Genomic DNA, 5,674 nt, shown 5'->3' with positions numbered 1-5,674 from the left:
GGTGATCAGGTTCGCCGGATGTCACGCTTAAATCGTGACAAACATATTCGAAGGCTATTCACCGGTCTTCTAGACCAAATGTCTTTGGGTGCGACCTGAACGTGTCAGCATTTACAGGACACCCACGATTAACGTGAATTTGGCATGAACTTATTGACATACAAAGTGCTTCTGATTTAAAGCTTGAATGATTGATCTACGAGTAATTGCAATTTTTAGATCAATACACAGTAGCTTACAATAATATTCGAACACTTACAGAAATCTTTTATATATAAATTGTATATATTATTGTAATGAGATACTTTACCGATATTGGTAAAATTTAGTACCAATAACTCATTGTTTAAATCCTTTCCTGATCTCTAAGAAATACATATATGCTTACACTAAATGTCTTGTAATTCCTATGTACAATTTCAGATCTGTTTCCAATATAGTTATAATAATCGAATCTCATTACAGTGTTAGTGAAATTTCAAAATGTTTCGTATAATACATATAACATATTCATAAAAGGTTTTTATAAGTGTTCGAATACCTTCGTGGACTACTGAAAATACAATCTTTCAAAATTTTGATAACTCTGATCGTTGCACTAAAATTTAAATCACCAATTAAAGAGACCCGTAATTGTAAAACATATGTTTCTTCGATGAAGCGAATTCCAGGTTCTTCTTTAGCAATTTCTTGCCAACTCCTTAAACGATTCTATCGATGAAATCCAGGCGCTGGAGACACTAACAGACACTTTTATATTTTTCTCGTATTTCTAAGCATTTTTGAAAGCTCCGTCTTCGACGAGTGCACCCGATCAAACACAAAAGGTAAATGTCGTTTCTTGGCTTTAGTTTTACCAGAAACAATGTCCCGTGGTCGTGGAGGTGGCTGGAGGTCGATCGTATGGATCTGGCTCTTGTTCGTGACCAGAATGACGAAAAAGGTTTCACATCCTTCATGGGAGCGATAGCTTTTACCTTTTCCATCATCTGGGTTAGGTGATTTTCCAGAAAACGTGTTTCGTTGACGTAACATCTCATTAATCAAGCTCGTCGTGGTTACGGGCCATTATCTGGATAAAATCGCTGCTTATATCCGCGAGAATAATCGTTACTTTAATAAAATGTTCAGCAACGATGACGTTCAAGATATCTATTTTATTCGTTCGTTAGATGTAATAAAAGAGAAGAATAATGGAAATTTGAGATGATATGATGATACGAAGAGTGATTCTCAATCTTAATGTAGATCAGAGATTCGCAAATTTGTTATAAATACATATCACCAGATCATCAGAACTGATTTGGGATAAAATCTATATCTTTACTGAGTAGATAGTAAGTAAAAAGTTATAAAAGTTAATTTGCTGCAAATTTCTATCTATAACACGTATGTTGTATTTTACTTCGTGGCAGACAATAAAATTATAACTTAATTGATCATAAAACTAAAGAAATGATACTTTTAAGAGTTGAAATACGTGATCAAATTCTCAAAGTTACGAATTACAACATTACAATTTTCAACTGCCATATCTTTCCAAATTATTCAATCTTCTTTCCAGAGCACCCTGTATATTCTTACAAATCTATCACCTCATCATTTGTTTTTTCTTTCTATGTATTCTACTTTTACACACCAACAGCCACATAGGCATTTCATTCAACGCGATTCTCACAAGTGGATATCAAATAATATATTACCATCCTAATTACAATCAAACCTAACAATTAGTAAGTGCGATTATGTTTCCAGTATTAAAATATCTGCAATTACGGTGACATATACAGTGTGTCGTTTTCCTATGGAGAAGCAACTGTTATCATCGGAAAATTGCAGACAGAAGAAAGACCGTTAACCCTCGGTACCGATTATGGTAAAGTGGAAACACGGATTTTTCACGTGTGAACCATAAGTTTAGAAGAGACGTGACTGAAACTTCGAGACCCTTTATCCACGGGCAAAACTAACTTAGAGAGAGAGAGACGAGCCTCTAACAGGTGTTAGAGGTCGGAGCATTCTGCCCGATAATCACTAGCTAGCTATACCGATGTTCCAACGGCAAATTCTTCCGCGTTTTGCTTTAGGCGAGCATGCTCGTTCGTAAATAGCTGGACAGTAGATAATATACCGCTAGAAAAATTGATAAACGTCGGCCATTGTAGAAACTCGCGTATCATCGTGACAAGACGCTACACAAGGTGACCAATAAATGCATTATTATTATTATAATGCATTTATTACAAAGATGATAGCACTGCAAGATGATACAATAAAATAGACTAAATTTATTTGAATGTAATTATTAACGTTAAATGAATAAATAAATTAACGTAACTGCGAATTTTTTGAGGATGATATAGTACTTTTTGATAACGATGATGAAAATGCTTGACAAATTATGTCAGGCTTGATAACACATTTATATTATATCTAATATATCACAATGCACTAACAAATATCGTTACGTATTTAAACTACAATTTATTAAAACGAAACAAATAGTCGATAAATAAATGATCGAACATATGCTATCATAATCATTGGTAAGAAAGCACAGTAACAAAAAATGTATCGACGCGTTGTCATTACAAAGAACTTATAAGGACCGAATAGTTCAAAGAACTGCATTCCAATGTCGCACTGGGAGACGTGCGATTCTTAAAACTCGCAATACAGTTATTGGTTGTATATTATAACGTCATGGTACTGTTATTTCAGAAACTAAACAACTTCTTCATTCAACACGACCTATGCTTCTAGTTCTATACAAGTATCTCTATACAAGTAAGTAATAATGATTTCATGTTCGAAACAATATTTTTCATTTATTCGATCACGAGAGTGATCATTATCATGTCGATTATATCGTAATTTAACAAATACTTTGTGCGCAAAGTATTGATATTTAAAAGTCCTCCACAATTAAACGCGTGTAACTCAATTAAAATTATTATTTAATCGCGTCGTGTGTCCACGTTGAAACAACAGCGTGACGGTAAACCTAGATTCGCTCTGCTAAACTTGGTAATTGTTATTCTCGTTTTCTATTTGATAACAGAAACTTTTTTAGACTGGATGCTCGACGTTCGAAGTTTCTCTCTTCTTCACTTTTCTTTCTTAATCAAATTTTGGTAAAATAAAAGGATTTCTTGTAGCACCTATCCACACTTTGATGCAGAATTGGAAAAGTGGCTATGTTCTTATATGAACTTCAGAAATTGATTATTTTTTATTATATAAACTCTGGAAATTGACAAAAAGTTTATACAAATGAAAACCAACAAGAGTAAAGTTCGAACAAAAAAATAAGCAAGGATAAGAAGAAGAATGAATACAACAGCATGTAAGAAGGATAGGTCAGTGATTAAAAATCGATCGAAATTACCACGTGCCAAATCATATTACGCGACAAAAAACGAACATGTTTCTAGTTTAGTTCGGCCCGCAAAGAAGAAACCCGTTATGATTGAGGACAGTGTTGTATGAATTTCGAGAGACGTCATTATGGGTACCACTCTTAAAAACTGGACATTGAAAGACTTTCAGAAAGTTCTATAGAACATGGCTATCGTTACATTAAAACTAACGTCGTACGTTAAACACCTTCTGTCGGCGACTTTCGACGTTTACTTTCTCGATCAAGCCTGATCACAAGACACAGCTAGATATTACATTCGTGAACACAATATTACTTTTATTCCAAGCAATAATTGTCTGAGATTCATTTAACTAACCACGTCAATTTGACATTAACTTATTTCGTTACTTAAAATAAATCTAAATTAATCTCAAAGTGCCACTCATATAAAATACTGGTATATAGAGGTACATAACGAACGCGTTCAGCATGACGACACAGTATTCTTATCAGGCATTGAAATCACTGGCGTTGTATATCGTTAGTGACGTTAACATTATAATACATATTGCTAATACAATCATAATAATATTAAAAATATTAGTCTTAATATAAGAATATTATATATATAAAGAATATTATAATATTATAATAAAACATTATAATAGGAGATTAGTGAATGTTATTACGAATGCATAAAATACATCTTATTAAAATTTCTATTACCTCAATATAGACGCGAACAAAAATTTCAGTTCCTTCTAACAATTATTCAGAATGTTTTATAAACCAAAATCGATATCATATCTATTTTTAACCCCTACTTCTCATATTTTGCAGAGGATTGAATAGAGAATCATGATTTTTTATCAATTCACACAGAATTTTATGAGATAAGTTAGTCTGCGCCAATACTTCTATTCATTACTCTATTTTTTTATCAATTTTAGGTTAAAAGTTAAGACAAACGAGAAATTCATCGTGATATATCGATCGTTTCGGTACATTGGTTCGATTGTGGCGATCGATCGCGCACGAGTGAACAGAAATTCTGAAAATAAAAGTCGGAGAGAAGCAAGCAAATGGCATATAACGGGAAAAATTCATTCTAGACCGATTATTTTCACTTCCGTGGAAAAGAAAAGGGAAAGTGCACGTCGTTTCAGAACAAGAAACATCGAACATCTGTAATACGTAAAAAGAGATTCTTCATATGATCCGTTAAAATACACTCCGAAGAAGATAATTTTTCATTCATTAAAAACGATTACGAATAATCGTTAAGAATAATTTGAATTATATTTTTTCAAACATTTCCGTCAAATAAATTATCTTTTTATGTGCCATATTCTATTATTATCATATTAAATTTATTAATGTAGTGAAGTTAATCTAGTTTTCAAACCATACAACGATTCACAGAATTATACGTACAGTCGGGAATTTAAAAAAATTAATGAAATAATAAGATAATAATTTTGTAATGTAGAAACATGTGTATTTAATTTGCGTACGAATAGTTTCGTGGCTCACTGTATGTAGCTAATATCTATGTTCTACAAAATTGTGGCAATATAATAATATATAATATATAATAATAATATATAATAAAATATTTTATTGTCCGCAATGTATGAATGTATAAACTAAATATATAAACTCACTTGACTTTCCGGAGTTACATTCCTGGATGGGATGGAGAGTTCGTGGCATCGTTAAGTGAAATTTCTCGAATTTTTCATAGAACGGAATAATAGTTCACCAGCACTCACGTTTGTAAAATCTATCATGAAGACATTCAAATTAATCGTTGTTCATCCGCGTTGTATCACAACGAATCTTCTGTCAGAATTGCTTGACTTCTGTCATTTCGACAACCATCACGAAACATCATATTTTTCTTGAAATTCTCGCTGCTCAATTCATTGTTTAGAACTCGAACGTTACTCTTGATTTACGTTGCTCTTGAAAATTTTCAAATTTGTTAGGTTAATTTATATTTTGCAGCATTACACTTAATTCTTCAACTACTTGAATATATGACTAAAGACATAAATTTTTATTATTTATCTACGCGTTATGAGTTTTGAAGAACGAAAATAGTAAAGTATCGACTACTTGAGTATATGATGAAGTATAAATTTTTACTGTTTATTTGCACGTTATGGATTGTAAAGAGCAAAAGAAGCAAAGTATCGAAACGTCAAATTGATGCGTGCCACTAACGCACGTGCACTGACTATAGTCAATCAGAAATCACGTGCAAACTATCTCGCGGAGGAACGACCTCCGAGACTACGGCTTCCAATCTCT

This window comes from Bombus bifarius, unplaced genomic scaffold (assembly GCF_011952205.1).
Source record: "Bombus bifarius isolate JDL3187 unplaced genomic scaffold, Bbif_JDL3187 scf7180000009125, whole genome shotgun sequence".
Taxonomy (NCBI): Eukaryota; Metazoa; Arthropoda; class Insecta; order Hymenoptera; family Apidae; genus Bombus; species Bombus bifarius.
This window is presented reverse-complemented; position numbering follows the sequence as displayed.